This window comes from Propithecus coquereli, unplaced genomic scaffold (genome assembly GCF_000956105.1).
Source record: "Propithecus coquereli isolate 6110/MARCELLA unplaced genomic scaffold, Pcoq_1.0 Scaffold28, whole genome shotgun sequence".
Taxonomy (NCBI): Eukaryota; Metazoa; Chordata; class Mammalia; order Primates; family Indriidae; genus Propithecus; species Propithecus coquereli.
Genome location: NW_012148396.1, coordinates 9,752,131 through 9,768,391, shown reverse-complemented (window position 1 = coordinate 9,768,391; position 16,261 = coordinate 9,752,131).

Here is a 16,261-nt window from a genome sequence, read left to right as displayed (position 1 = left end):
ACACGGAGAAGGAAGGATGGTCCTCAGAAAGGCCCGGAAGAATCTAGACAGACAGGCCTTGCTGGGTTTTCCCACTTGGTCTGTTAGCATTAGACCATATTCTTTTCATCCAATCATATTTCTACACGGCTGTCCATACTTTATTGAACCAAAGCTTAAAAAAGGACAATTTCCCCATGTCTTTAGGTCTTCATTCTGAAGACTCCCATGTCACTTAGAACTGTGATCAAATAAATTTGTTTGCCTTTCCTCCTATTAACCTGCCTTCTGTAAGCTGATTTTTCAGCAAGACTTCAGAGGGCGAAGGGGAAGTTTTTCCCTTGGGCCCTACGGTGTTCAGGCAGTGGTGGCCGAGGGAAGGTGCCCACCTCTCCCTGTGGGGATGTTGGGAATGCCTCTCAGATGATGGCACATTTGGGCTTGTGTTAGTCCATTTTGCGTTATAAAAAAATATCTGAGGCTGGGTAATTCATAAAGAAAAGAGGTTTATTTGGCCCACAGTTCTGTAGACTGTACGAGAAGCATCACGCCAGCATCTGCTCCTGGTGAGGGCTTCAGGGAGCTTCTAATCAAGGTGGAAGGTGAAGGGGTAGCAGGCGTGTCACACGTGAGAAAAGGAGCGAGACAGAGTGGGGGTGCCACACTCTCACATGAACTACTAGACTGAGAACAGCACCAAGCCATTCATGAAGGATTTGCCCACATGACCCAAACACCTCCCACTCAGCTCCACCTCCAGCATTGGAGATCAAAGTTCAACATGAGATTTGGAGGGACATTCAAACCATATCAGGCTTCGACTATTAACACTTCACGGGTGGATGTTTCCCGGGGTATGGGGAGAACAGCAGGAGCAGAAGTGTGCGGGTGTGACAGCATTAGGAAGAGCAGGTACAGGGGACAGGGGTGTGACAGCATTATGTATAGCAGGTGCAGGGGGCACAGATGTCACAGTATTAGGTATAGCAGGTGCAGGGGGCACAGATGTCATAGTATTAGGTATGGCGGGTGTAAGGTTGCACAGATGTGACCACACTGGGAATAGCAGGTGTAGGGTTGCACAGGTGTGACCACACTAGGAATAGCAGGTGTAGGGTTGCACAGGTGTGACCACACTAGGAATAGCGGGAACAAGTCCACAGGTGTGGCCACAATGGGACTAGCAGGTGCAGGGGGGCATGGGTGTGACAGCACCGGGACTAGCAGGCACAGGGGTGCACAGGTGTAACAGTTTGGGAGCTGGGATGTTCTCTGGCTGGATAGTGTGAGGCGCAGCCTGAAGAGGGATTGGGTGGGACAGGTGGATTAAGGTCAGACTGTAAAGGCCTGTGAACTTGGCCATGGGAAGCATCAAGAACAACTGAATTGGGGACTGCTGGAGACCCCCCTCTCCTACTATCGCTACCTTGGCTCCTGTCTGGGCTGCCTTTCGCCCAGCCCCCCTGCCCGCACTCAGCCAAGTCTTTTTTTTTTTTTGTCTTTTTTTTTAAACTCCTGGGCTCAAGCGATTCTCTTGCCTCAGCCTCTGGAGTACCTGGGACTACATGCGCAAACCAGGATGCCTGGCTAATTTTTTTATTTTTAGTAGAGACAAAGTCTCGCTTTTGCTCAGGCTGGTCTCAAACTCCCTGCCTCTAGCAAATCCTCCTGCCTTGACCTCCCAGAGTGCTAGGATTACAGGCGTGAGCCACCAGACCTGGCCTTGATTTTCCTTTTTGAGGTTTCTATTTATTTTTCTTCAGCCAGGTCTTTTTGCCCCCATCTTCACCCCCACCTCTCAGTGCCCCCCATGCTGGCCACATGGAGCCCCTGAGAGTCCCCAAAGCACCGTCTGCTGCACCTCCTTGTCTTCCCACATGCTGTCCCGCACCCCCAGGCACATGCCCTTGCTCTTCTTCTGAGCAAAACTTCCTCGTGGTCCACTTCAAGTGACTCTTCCTCTGCCCCCTCGCCACTCGCAAGGGCAGTGGGCATTCCCACCCCGCCCTCCAGCTCACCTGCACCTTGAACACCCCTACAGACCTGCCTCCATCATTTTAGCACCAATGTCTGTCAACAGGCCCGGGCCCCCTGATGGGCTGTAGACCCTGGAGGCAGAAACAGTGCCTTGTCCATCTGTAAACCTGGCGTTTAACAAGGGGCCCAGTACACAGCAGGTGCTCAATACACACGTTCTGTTAAGTGAACAAAATGAATGGTTAAAAAATAACTTTCAACTGCAAAAGCTTTATAGCCCAAAAGGCCCTATCTCAACCTTAGTTGCTACTTTTAACAGTGTTATTTATTGTGACATCTGACATCTGAGCCCCAGAGGCCTTCGAGGTCAGGCCTGTGAGTGAAGATCCCGGGAGGAAGACAATAGGGACTATTAGGGCCTGTGGTCAAAACACACATTTAAAAGTAAAACAAAATATTCTGCACAAAACAGAACCATCACAAGTCAGAATTGCCCTTTGAGCCCCCAAGATTTGACCCAGACAACAGAGCTCAAAATTGCTGTCAGGTGGGTTAAAACCCATTTGCTATCACAGCTGGGTGGCCCTGGGCAAGTCACTTCCCCTCTCTGAACCTCAGCTTTCCCCTCAGTCAAGTGGTCCTGAGAAAAATGCATGAAGTCACGCTGCACGCCACCGTGCCCTTGCACCAGGCCCGCACTGTTCTGCCCAGTGGCCAGGAGAGAGGGCAGGCCTGAGCCGGGCCCCTGCCAGCTTCCCTGAGAGCCACAGGCCCTCCTTGGCCTGCAACTTAAACTAGGCCCCTGCTTTCCCTCTCCTCCACACCGATGGGTACCATCTATCAAGCATGTCCCTGGTGACAGGCGCAGAGCCAAGCACACTCGTTTGCTTCCTCTGGTCTCCACAAGGGAAGTGCTGACATGTCACCCACAGAGAAGGACACGGAGACAGAGTGGTGAAGGCACAGCTGGGGTCACTCGGTCAGTAACCGGTGCCTGACTCTGGAGCCCCTATGGCCCTGGACCGAGACCTTGGCTGACTTTGGAAGCCCTGAAGCTGCCCAAAGACCAACGCCTGGGCCCTTCCCCGAGGTGCTGACTTCACCGTCTGGGCGGCTGCCTGGGCTGGAGTGTTCCAAGCTCTCTGAGAGATGGGCGGGGGGGGATGCGGCCCCGTGTAATCTCCCCACACAGCCCTCGGGCGTGGGGGTGAGGTCCCATCCTGTCCTGTCTGTCCCTGCCTCTGCCTGGTGCTGGCCCACAGACAGGCTCAGGGCCCCTTTGTGGGATCACTGCAACCCTCCGCGTTCGCTGAATGTTGCCCAGCTCCCCTCCCAGGCTGCCCAAAGGAGGCTGGTCTTGGGTTGATAGTGTCCCCCCAAAGACTCACGTCTACTCAGGACCTCAGAATGTGACCTTATTTGGAAAGAGAGACTTTGCAGGCATAATGAGTTAAAATGAGGTCATACTGGGTTAGGATGGGCCCTGACCCAATGGCTGGTGTCCTTATAAGAAGAGAGGACACAGAATCACGCAGGGGAGGTGGCCACGTGAAGATGGAGACAGAGACCGGAGTGATGCAGCCACCAGTCAAGGTGTGCCTGGAGCTCCCAGGAGCTGGGAGAGGCAGGGAGGGTCCCTCCCCCAGAGCCTTCAGGGGGCCTGGCCCTGCTGACACCTGATCTCAGACTTCCAGTCTCCAGAGCTATAAAAGAATAAATTGTGATGTTTTAAGTCAGTTTGTGGCAATTTTTAATAACAGCCCTAGGAAACAACTATGGGGCTCATCCCGCTTCCTGCTTTGGATGAATTCTGGAAACAGCGAAAGCCCTGGTACTTTGGAGGCGGGGCTTGGGATGGGGCATGAGAAAGAGCCCCCCAGACCTGCAACTCCAGGGCAGCTAAGAACTCCACTGGCCTGGTGGCTCTGAAAGCCATCCCTGCCTCCCACTGCAGCTAGGGGTGCTCTTAGGTAGGGACGCCAGGGAAGGCCTGTTCCTGAGAGGCACAGGCCGACGCCGGATGGGCCACTTTGGCTCAAGGATTCCCCAATGGCCTTGCCAAACCTTCCACCTGCAGGGTGGTCCTCCCTCTCCCCTTCCCCACACCAGGTCTGGCCTCTCGGGAACCCTCGCAGCCACCACCCTGTCGGTATCATAATCCTCATATCATAGATGCCCAAACCGAGGCTCAGAGAGGGAAAGCAACTTGCCAAGGCCACAGAGCTACCCTCTGCCGCCCCCACTATCAGATGAGCAGCTTGGAGGCTACGCTGCCCTGGTTGCCATGGTGCTGGAGAGAGGAGGAGCAGATTCCTGAGATAACGTCCAAAAATACACACCAGCCCCTCCTTCCGCACTCCCTTTCACTGAAGGAATGTCAAAGCCTCCTTTTGTGCAGCCCCAGGGCCAGGGCCACTTCCTCCCAAAGCAGGGAGGGAACAGAGGAGGTCAGCAGGCAGAGAGCCCAGGAAATGAGTCAGGTGACCCCAACCCAGCTGGGGGCCCTGACTTCCTGGGCCGAGGGCTCCAGACCCTGCAGGGTCTCCTTACCAGCCCCCACAGCGACGGCCCCCTGGCAGTTCCCAGAGCGGGCAGGTTCTTCCCTGCCTTCCTCACCCAGGGGAAGCTCCAGCTCCATGTCCACTGGGAAGGCTTCCCCGAGTCTCTGGGTACCTGCCTCCTCACGGCCACTTTCTCATGTACCATGGGGGTGTTGGCAGGCCTGGCACTCTCACCGGGCTGTGAAGATGATTGAAAGATTGAATGAATGCGAGCTGATGAGATGTAAGTCCCCCCAGTTATCCTCCCACACTCACGCTAAACCCAGGCACGTGGGTCCTGCTTGTTGTCACATCCACAACTCCTGGCACAGATCTTGGCCCTTTGTGGCCTTTCAGGTTCCTGGCCTGTGCCAGGTTCCTCCCTGGGGGCCCCAGCTCTCTCAGCTCGGTTTGCCAAGGGTCCAGAGTGGGTGCTCTGAGAATGTGTGGGAATGAACAAACGAACGCCAGGTTCGCCTTGGGTTCAGGAGGCTTTTATAAGGACACACATTCAGCAAAACCTCTCTAGGACTCGGAGCACAGGAAGGCCCACTGCAAAGCCTATGTCTCAGGGTAGGCGCGAGATGGAAAGCGGGAGTGAGTATTTATCAAGGTCCCGAGCTGGGCATTTATAGCCAGTCCTCAGTCAGCCCTCGTGACCACCCTGGCAGTTAGGTTGAAGAGCTACCAATGAGAGACCAATGAAGAGATGGAAGGTCAGAGAGGCTCCGTCCTGGCCACAGTTAGGCTCTCTGTGCTGCTGTGGAACTGGCCTGACCAGTGCCGGCCACCTGGACATGGCGGGAGAGGGGCACAGACAGCTCTGAGAGGGGCCTGGGGGCTGGAGGGCACCTGAGACCTTGGCCACAGGTCACCGAGGGTTCCCTTAGGTGGCTCCAGCTCAAGTTGGGGAGAAACAAGTCAGACCCATCAGGCTCCCAGAACTTCCCACTGAAAGTATCTCCAGCAGGGCTTACCTCTGAAAACAGAAAGGGGACTGTGGGTGCAAGTGTTTACTTTGCACGATCCCATAACAATTTGAATTTTTACCAAGATCATGGATTATATGTATTTTTTCAATGAGAAGAAAATAAACATCTGACTACCCAAGGTCTCCACCTTCCCGGAAACTTCTGCCCCTCGAGGGTGGTGGGGCTTGTGGCAAAGCCCTAGTGATCCTGCCTTGTATCAGCCCTCAACCGACCTCGGGAGCACACCACGAGCTAGGCCCCACACCCAAGGGAGACAACTTATTCGCTCATTTGCTCATTCATTCCTTCACTGCTCTGCGCCAGGCCCTGCTCTGGGTTCTGTGCAGAAAATCGGGCCTCCGCTACCCCGCAAAAGTTGCCCGTCTAACGGAGATGTGCACAAAAACCACACACCATAAAACAAAGTGGTGGCATTGATGAAAAATGTGATGTGGGCGCAGCCAGGGAGGGCTGCACAAAGGTGGTGACCTTTGAGTTGGGCCTCAGAGAGTGAGTAGGAGTTTGCCAGAAAGAACGGAGCTGGGGAAGATGTTCCAGGCAGCAAGAAGAGTGTGAGCAAAAATGTGGTGTGTCACCCAGGTCCCAGAGGAGTTGGGGGCAAATGAAACATGGGGTGTGGGGCCGTAGGGGGTAAGAAATCAGGCTGGAGATGAGAGTAGAGCCCAAACACTCAAAGTACCTGGATGCCCAGCAAGGGGCTTGGAGTTTTTCCTCTGGGATGATGACTTGAAATTGCTTGCTGAGAGGAAGGCTTTTGGTTTTAGATTCTGATCCAGAGGGCCAGGGTGAGCCTGGACTTGCACATTGTTTGAAAAAGTTTCCCAGCTGACCCTGATGTGCCCCAGGGTTGGTGCCCACTGCTGCAGGTGGGGCCATTGAACATGCAGGAGCAGGAAGTGACAGAGTCCCACTGTAGCCTTGGTGTGGGGATGAGGCATGGAGACAGTGAGGAGGACGTGGTGCCGCAGTCCTGGCAGGCCACTCTAAGGGCCGAGCTGGGTTGGCCGCAGGGGGGATAGAGAGAAGGGGTTGGGTTTGGAAATACAGAGGAGGCAAACATGGTGGGGACCCCCAATGTCTGGGTTGGGGACAGAGCAGGGACAGGTGACTGAGGCAAAGGCCACTGTGCCCCACCAGCTCTGCATCCCAGCACCGAGCCCTGAGCTCCTCCACATGCCAGTGCAAGGGAGCCACTAATGACCCCAGGCCACTGTCCTTAGATGCATGGCCTCAGAGCATCCTCCACTGGGTGGCTGCAGGATGGGGTGTCCCCTCCTGCTTGGAGCAATGTCCCTGCATGTTTCTGGTTAGGATGGCCACAGGAGCCATTCCCATAGGAGATTTCGAAGGCAGAGGTGAAAGAGCCGCAGGTTCTTCACTGATCTGCGGGCCACCTCCTTGGTGTGAGGCAGCGGGGAGCTACAACTGGCCCACCTTCCCCCGTCCCATTCCTGTGCCAGGTATGTGTGTTGAGCTGCATGACAAAGGCCCGGCTTGGGCAGGGCACCCGTGCCACCCAGGTCAGAGGCCACTGACACAGGTTCAGCCCACCCCAACGGGCTCCAGCTCACGTGTGTGGTTCCGGCTTGTTCTTGCTCTTGCCCGTGTGTCATCCCTCGTCCCTCCCCACCTACCTGTCCCGTGGACTTAGAGCTCCAGCGAGACTGGAGCGTTACAGTAGCGTTACAGAGACCACGCGACCTCCCATCACTGCGTGAGGCCCAATCCTGTGCTCGTGTGTGTGCTCGTGTCATAGACACCTGCCCCACGGGCTTTGCTTGTCAGCTTGAGTCTTGACCCGCATCTCTCCCTTTTCCACACACAGGAGGCACAGCTGAAGTCGCTGACTTAGTGCGGGGCAGAGTAGTCACCCCCTCCCTACCCAGCACGCATACACACGCGCATAGTTAGCTTTGGGAATGAAGGGGTAAACGGAAGCCCAACGTGCGGTGGGGTGCTCTGTGCTCCCCATAACCGCCCTGCCATAAGGTGGCATCCGGCCACATTTTCAGGGGAATAACCTGAGGTCGGGGAGCACAGTGATCTGCCTGAGGCCACAGGGATAAGGGGCAGAGCTAGGATGTGAACCCAGGTCACTCTGACTCCAAAACCCCAGTGTCAGGCCACACGGCCGGCTGTCCCTTAGTGCCAGTTGGGGGCTCATTCTCCCCAAAGTCCCTTACTCATCCACTCAGCACACCTTCCAGGGCCCAGCCCTGCGATTGGACACAAAGGTGCTGAGCTGTGTTTTGGGGTGTTGTCTCCAAAGGCAGTGGGTATCCTCTGAGCCTCCTGGCTCCAGCCCCTCCCTCCCTTCCCTGTGTGCTGAGGAAGCGCTCAGAGGACTGGGGTGAGAACGGCAAAGACTTGGCTATTCCCCGGGCTCACATCCTGGCTGTCCCATCAACCTGCAGGGCAGGTGGGTTGGGGTAGGGTCTCAGGTGAGCCTCAGGTGAGGGGAGGACCGCATCCCTCATGGGATTAGGGAAGATCTTGAATGTGAGGCCCTGGGCACAGGGTGGGGCCCAGAACTGGAGCCCAAGGAAGGTGTCCTTCCTGTAGCCTCCACGTGCGCCTAGGACTCGGGCACCTCCTGCCTCATGCCATTCGGAGGTGGCTCCCCAGGGGATTTTCCGTATCCCCTGCATCTGCTACCAGTCATTATAGCAAGCAAGGTGATTACACGGTGATTGCAGCCTGCACCCTCTGACTTCTCAATGAGCTGTGGATGCTTAAGCAGAAAGGGCTCTACTCTCCACAACTCAGGGATGTGCAAGCCGTAAGGGCCTGTAGAGCTAGCCTTGCCTTTCAAATTGCTTTTAACTCCCTTGCTGCTGAATCTGTCTACAAACAGTACTTACATGGACATCCAATCTATGAAACAGGCAAAAAGTTGAGCTACCTGGTTGAAGCAGGATATTGAAGAGGGGCCAGGAAAAGAGTCCAGAGTCCCGAGTCCCATTTGCCTTGTAGCTCTGGATCCTGGAGATGGAGGCCTGGGGTGGTCCTGGCAGCAGGCTCAGGGTGTCCAGAACAGAGGCGGAGCGGGAAGCAGCAACTCCTTACCAGCTGGTATGGAAGGATTTCAATATCTTAAGGACTATATGTTGGTGCCAGTGTGGAGGGCCAGTTAGTTAACTCATCTTTCATGGCAAGAAGTCAGTCTATGCAAACAACATAGAATATGTCCTTGAAAAAATCATAATGACTTCAACCTGTTAATGTTCCCACAATTTCTTTTCTTAAACTTAGAGGGATGTTTTGGGGAAACTATTTCTTGGTGTACAGAAGAAATACTACGTGGCTCACTCCTGTAATCCCAGCACTCTGGGAGGCTGAGGTGGGAGGATCACTTGAACCCAGGAGTTCGAGACTAGTCTGAGCAACATAGTGAGACCTTATCTTTACAAAAAATGTTTAAAATTGGCCAGGCTTGGTGGCATGCACATGTAGTCCCAGATACTGAGGAGGCTGAGGCAGTACTCACTTGAGTCCAGGAGTTCAAGTTTCCAGGGAGCTATGATTGTGCCACTGCACTCTAGCCTGAGCAACAGACTGAGTCCCCATTTCAGAAAAAAAAAAAAAAAAGAGGAAGACTTATGTATGTGATGTCAACAATTCCATTAACTTCCCTTCTATTTCCTTCTATTAAATTCAAGTAACATTAAATTTAAAATAGTTTCCAAAACATAAGTCTTCTGGTTTTGTAAAAGTATTTCTGCTCATCTGTTTCTTCATCCATCCTTCTGTTTGTATATTTGCAGATGGAGTTGTCCAGAATGATGTTCACCTAATATTAGTGGTTATTTCTGGCTGGTGGGAATTGGGTTGTTTTTTTACTACCACCTTTGAGATTTCAGCATGTTTTGATTTCCTTATACATAATAAATAGGTATTACTTTTTTTAAAATTGTGATCTGCTTTAAATTGCAAATTTTGATTTCTTTTTCTTACAAAGAATGACTGGAAGAAAACATATTAAGAATGCCGACCAGAATTAATTCTGGAAGCACTGGAACCATGGATCACTGCTAGTTCTTATTTTTAATCTTTCTTTTTTCTTTTTTCTTTTTTTTTTGGTCTTTTTTAAGTTTCTAAAAGCAAAGGAAGACAATTTTACTTTTAAAATAAGGGAGGAAAAAGATATGGAGATTGTGAAACAAAAGCAGCTGACAGAACAGCTTGGCAATGAATTATTCATTCAATAAATATTTATTAAACAACTTGATGTCAGGTTCCAATGTTTACTGTCATTTTATGACTTTAGGTTTTTGGTTACTACATTCTAAAACTTCTCTCTTTTCTCATACATTTTCCCTGCAATTATCATATGCTGCCATTAGATGGCAGTAGGCATATCGGTACGTATTCTGGGACATGCATGTGTCACCCGAGTCTCACGTAAGACCTTCAGTCAAGCCACCTGCTACAGATTTATAAGTTCTCATTGATGACATATGTTTTTGTTGTTATAACAATTTTTTTAAAGTTGGGAACACTATAATTGACAACATAATTAAGGCTCCCTCAAATACAGGAAAGCTGTCCTTTTGGGTTTTCATGGAGGCTTCTTTACACAGGCATGATTGACACATGGGCAACTGTATCGAAATGTGACTGGACAAAAGGACATGATCTAAACTCAGCAAGGCCTGTCTATTCAGACAATTCTTGGCCTCTCTGTGTAGCATTCCCTCCTCTAGAGTATGGGGAAGGACCCTCTCTGGAAGGTGAAAGGGCAGGAGGAAGTCAGAGAGATTCTGTTTACTGTAAGAAGAGCTATGGGGAGTTATAAGCAAGGAACCATGGACAAAAACACATATGATATCTCATGATATCGCACCCCCCTTCTAGGATCTTGGCTGCTGAATTCCAGATGGCCTTAGTCACTATACAAAACTCTTAGATTTGCATTTTTTCCAAACTTCATAGTTGTTTTCTGCAGGAGGGTTGGTTTGTTGCTAGCTACTCCATTATAACTGGCAGCAGAAATTAGGACACAATGTTATAAATGCCTGTGCACCCAACTGGATGTCAGTCCCTCAAGGACAGGGACTGAGTCTCCTTCTCTTGGTACAGACATGGCCACCACTAGGAAGTCTTCTCAGAGCTCAAGGCCAGGTCAGATGCCCCGCTTTGCACCTACAGCTTTGCACCTGCAGGCCCTACAGTGACCCTGACCTCAGCACACACTCCATGATTGCTGCTGCTCTTCTAGTCATCAGTGTCCCCACTAGATGTGAGCGACCAGAGGGCAAGCAGGGCCCATGAGCAAACATGTGCTGAGCGAATGCTGACTCTGGGTTCTCCAGGGCCCAGAACAGTAGGGCTAAACAACACCCACTCAGCACTGACTCCCCACAGTCTACAGAAACCACAGGAGCCTGAGAAGAAGCAGCAAACATCAGGGCAAAGAGGGCACCAGGTGACTGATGGAACCGTGCCAGCCTTTGGAGTTTTTATGAATGACTCTTGGAAACAACTTCTCAGGGCCTCCTGGCCAGGTGCCAGCTGGCTGCCCCAGCTTCAGAGCAGCTGCTCAGGGATGCCCCGGCTGGAGAGCGAGCAAGCTTGTGTCTGCGTGTACCGGAGCAGACAGGAGAGTGCCTTTGAAGGAGGCTGCGGATGTGCCATCTGGTGAAAATGAGCCTTCCGCATCTGTAACTCCATGATGGTAGGTAACATTCATTCAGCACTTACATGACACCCACATTGCTCAAGTGATCTCAGTGACATCTGCCAGGTGATGGCAAAATGATTATCTCTGATTTACCCATAAAGAGAATGAGGCACAGAGAATTTAAGGACTGGCTACGTATGAAGTGGTAGAGCTGGGCTTTGAGCCTAGACAGCCTGACTCCCAGGCAACAGGCATGGCCACCAGGTTTTGCCACCTCCTGGCATGGCTACAGGAAAGGTCCGAAGTCCTCCTACCTGGGGCTGCATTTCTGAAAACGTTATCAGCTTTTGGTTTATGGCTCTGAGCTGCCCCTTCCACAGTCCCCTCATCAGCTTCTTGGCTGCCACAACCCCCTCCTTTTGGACCACCACCCGCTGCCATCATGATCAGACCAAGTCACTCTGCAGTGTGGTCAGGGACACTCAACACAGAATCAGGCTGAACCTCCCAAGGCCATCATGAGCAAACTCATTTCTTATCCCTCATTATAATCACTACCTCATGGCAACACACACACACACACACACACACACACACACCCTCATATGCATGATTGTATGCATACATGTATAGCCACACATGTGTACATGCAGGCGAGCATGCGTGCACACGATCACACACAGAAACGCTCACCACCTCCTGTTTCCATGGAGTCACCCTGCATCTCCCCACCCACTGGGCTAATGGCTCCAGCTCTCATCCACTCTACAGAGCGGGAAGCTAGAAGGAGTCTCCTTCCAGGCTTCTCATTTTGTGAGAACAATAAGTCCCTAATGGTTAAGCCACTATGGCTGGTTGCTAGCTTGTAGCTCACTAAAATCCTAATTGGCACAAAGACCAGTTTAAGGGACACCTCTTCCAGTAAGCCTTCCCAGATTCCCCTGCCAGATTTAATCTAGTGCTCTGTATTCTTATCACATGTAGTTGGTTCTTTCATCATCATAGTTGACATACATTCCGTCTCCAGGTCACCAGGTATACCTGCCCATCACCCACAGTAAAATATAAACCTCCTGGGACAGACCCATCTTGCTTGCCCAGGTATCCACCATATTTCTCAGCCAGTGCCTGTCAAGATGTTCCTGCATGACGTAGAAGAAAGAGCAGAGGAATCACTCATGGAACTTGGGCTCGAGTCCTAGATACCTTGTCTTAGCTCTGTGGTACTGAGTTACCTCTTTAAGCTGCTGTTTCTGCATCCATAAAACCATAATCATATTCATTTCCTGGGTGTTGTGATGTTCAAATGAGTTAATCAGTATGAAAAATTGTTGGAGATAAAAAAGCACCACTGTACAAATGGAAATTATCATCAACATCCATTTCTGATAAGGGTTGTTGAATCAGAGCCTTGCCATTCACTTAGGACTACAAATAGCAACACACACACACACACACACACACACACACACACACACACACACCCCCCACAGGCATGAGCACATCTCTTAAGCCAAAGCAACTTGAACTTCCCTTGGAGGCCACCCAAGCTAACCTTAACCACAGATAGTTCATGCTTGTCGACATGGTGCTGATTTGAGAACTAGTCGGGCTTCTATGTGTTGTTTTCTTTGGGCCAAACAGTGTCATCACATTATATATTAACATCTGGAGCTCCTGCTCACCCACTCCCCAAGACACAAGGGAGGCCTTTATATGGTGAGAGAGCTGGAAACAAAACCTTCTAACCCAGGCTGTCTAACTTGGGATTTGGAGAAAGACATGCTGGCCCCTCCCAGCAGCCTGGAGCAGGAAGATGAATCCCATTTCAGGCCTGTACCTGGGCCTGGCAGAAGGCAGAAAACCAAGGCTGGCCCAGGCTGGCTCATGTTGGGCAACCAGGGGGCCGAGCCCAGGGTCAAAGGGTCTCAGCCCTCTCTCTGTCATGATTTGGAAACAGGTAGTATCCAGGTTGCTTGTTCATTCAACAGACACTGCTTGAGCACCTACTGTGTGTCAGGTCCTACATTTGGCCCTGGGGACACCAAAGAGCCCGAAGATAGTGAAGTATTAGGGAAGGAATGGAAAAGAAACAAGTACCTGTTAGGCACTCTCCTCGGGCCACACTCTGTATTTGATGCTTTCAAAAATTTCATTTAATTCCTACACCAACCTTTCAAGGTATTTTCTTATTTAAATAGGTTTGGCCAACTTTATCAGCTTAAGGTACAAATAAAGTCTATTTTTAATATTCAAATTACTCTTACCAGCACCTCCCAGACTAGCAGGAAGACCTTCACAGCTCTCTCTCTTTCTGTGTTTCTTTCTCTCTCTCTCCTTCCCTCTTGCCTCCTGTTTAGAGAGAAGAGAACCTCAGAGCAGCCCTTTTGGTGGCCTGGGTTGCACCTGCCATCACTAACACACATGGTCAGATGCTGTCCTTACCCAGAGGTGTGATCCTGCACATCTGGTCTGGCAGCAGCTTTTTGGAGAAAGGGGGTCAGGGGAACAAGGTCATCCCCAGGGCTGTGGCCTCCTGCAGGGGGCTCCTGCCCTTTAACAACCACAGTCAGCAGAGTCCCGAGACAGACCACAGTCGTTCTCCAGGGCACCCACCTTGCCGGGGCAAGTACAAGCCAGGCCCCACCTCTCTCCAGACTCACTTTGTTCCTCTCATGCCCCAGCTTACTCAGACTGGCAGGAAATTCAACATCTCCATCTTGGGGCTTTTCCTGCCTTGACTATCAGAGAACGAGTGCTGTGTTCTGCGGGCCAGTTCAAATCTGGGTCTGAATTTCCCAATAGCAAACACATAGAGACACTTGTGGTGTTAGTACTACTCCCACTGAAAAGGAGAAAAATGAGATGACGAGGGATGAACTGACTTGGCTAAAGCCACGTGGCTGGGAAGTGGCAAGACCAGGAGTCAAGCCCAGGCCTGTCGGATTCCAAGTGTGGGCTCTTTCCTACTCCACTGCTGTCCCAGTCAGTTGCCCCCAAATCAGAGCTGAGACAAAGCTTTGGGTTTAACTACCTGGTCTTAGAGGAGACGTCAGCACTGCTGGGGGAATGGGGAGGTAAGACAGGCAAGAGAAGAGGTGAGTAAAGGGTGCCCTAATGCACAGGTGACCCCTGTGGGCAACCAGGGCTCAAGCCCACTGGGCACCTATAGGTGACTGCAGAACACACCACGAGTGGTCCCACGGAGGAACGAGGGAGCTGGGGTATTTATCCACCGACTCCTGCCCCTCATTGGTTGAGGACACTCCTGGGGAGTGTGAACTGCTTAGGACGTCCTGCCTGGCCCGCTCCAGGGCCTGCAAGCTTCTGCAGCCAGAGAACCACTCGGGCAGAGGGAAGTCTGCAACAACTGCCCTCCATCAGGGTTACAGGTAGGGCCCAGCAGTGAGGAGTCAAGGAGCAGACACCAGTACTGGGCATGCGGGTGGCATGATCCAGGAGGCTGTGCCCAGACAGCAGCCTGTCAGGTGCAGGACAGGCACTGGGGCAATATTCGTTAGAGGAGGGCAAGGGGGTAGTGGGGACATAGCCCCTGGGCAGCTTTGGAGCAGGACTCCAGGCTCAGAGAAGGTTCAAGGGAACTGGGTGGAGCCAGCTGGATGACAAGAATAGGGACAGCTGTCCTTTTTCCTGGCAGGGAGACCCAGTGAATAGGGGTCTAACAAGGCAGAGAAGGGTGGGACCCTGTGGGCCCTGCCCAAGAGAGCCAGGAGAGCCCAGGGCAAGTCCTGAGCACTGGGATGACAACTCACATTGGTTAGGAAGGTGTTTAACTTCAAGGAACAAAGCCTTGAGTACAAGCAGCCTAAACAAGTAGGGCCTGGTGTTCACGTTTAGCATGCATTCTGGGAGCACAGAGCAGCTGTCCTAGCCTCAACAGCTCAACACTGCTGGCTGGCATCTAGATCATCCTCTTCATCCTTGTCATAGAGTCAGTAAGATTGCTGCTGTCCCAACCATCACATTGGGGTTCAGGGTAGGCAGAAGGGATCAGGGTTGTGCTAGCGTCTGAAGTTTTCCTGGCAATGACCCCAAAGATTCCTGCTCACTGGCTAGATCTGAGTCACCTGGCTGGGAACACCATGAAGAAAAGTGAAATGAGATTTATGAAACAGCCAGACAGGAGGCAGAGAGGGAGAGCAGCCCAGGTGAGCATCAAAGACAGGGTGGGTATTGGCTTCTGGGCTCCTCCCCACTGGGCAGGCCGCAGCAAGGGCACGAGGGGGCTCAGGATGGGAGGTGCAGGACCCAGTGTTTCTCCTGGTGCTCAGGAGGAGCTTATTACTACTGTGGCATAAGAAATCACCCTGGAACCTAGCAGCTTAAAACAACGCCAAAGACACACAAAACCCGAACAACCCCATTATGGGCAAAGGGCTTGAACAGACATTTCCCCAAAGAAGATATCTGAATGGCCAGCACGCACAGGAAAAGATGCTCAACATCATTAGTCATCAGGGAAATGCAAATCAAATCCACATGAGCTGTCACCTCACACCCATTAGGATGGCTATTATCAAAAGAACAGAAAAAAACGAGTGCTAGTGAGGATGTGGAGAAGCTGGAACCTTTGCATACCATTGCAGAGAATGTAAAATACTGCAGCTGCCGTGGAAAACAGTATGGCGGCTCCTCAAAAAATTTCAAATGGAACTACCATATGATCCAGCAATCCCACTTCTTGGTTTATACCCCAGAGAGCTGAAAGCAGGGACTCTAACAGATATTTGTACACCCACGTTCATGGTAGCATTATTCACAATAGCCAAAAGGGAGAAGCAGTGCAAATTTCCATCTACACGTCAACAGATAAACAAAATGTGGAACATACATGCAATGGAATATTATTTGGCCTTAAAAAGGAAGGAAATTCTGATACATGCTACATTAAGGATTAACCTTGAAGGGATTATGCTAAGTGAAATAAGCCAGTCACAAAACGACAAATGCTGTGTGATTCTACTTACATGCGGTATCTATAGTAGTCACATTCATAGAGACAGAAGTAGAATGGTGGTTACCAGGGACTGTGGGGAGGAAGGAATAGGGAGTTAGTTTTTATTGGGGACAGAGTTTCAGTTTGGGAGGATGAAATAGTTCTGGAGACAGATGGTGGTGATGGTTGCACAACA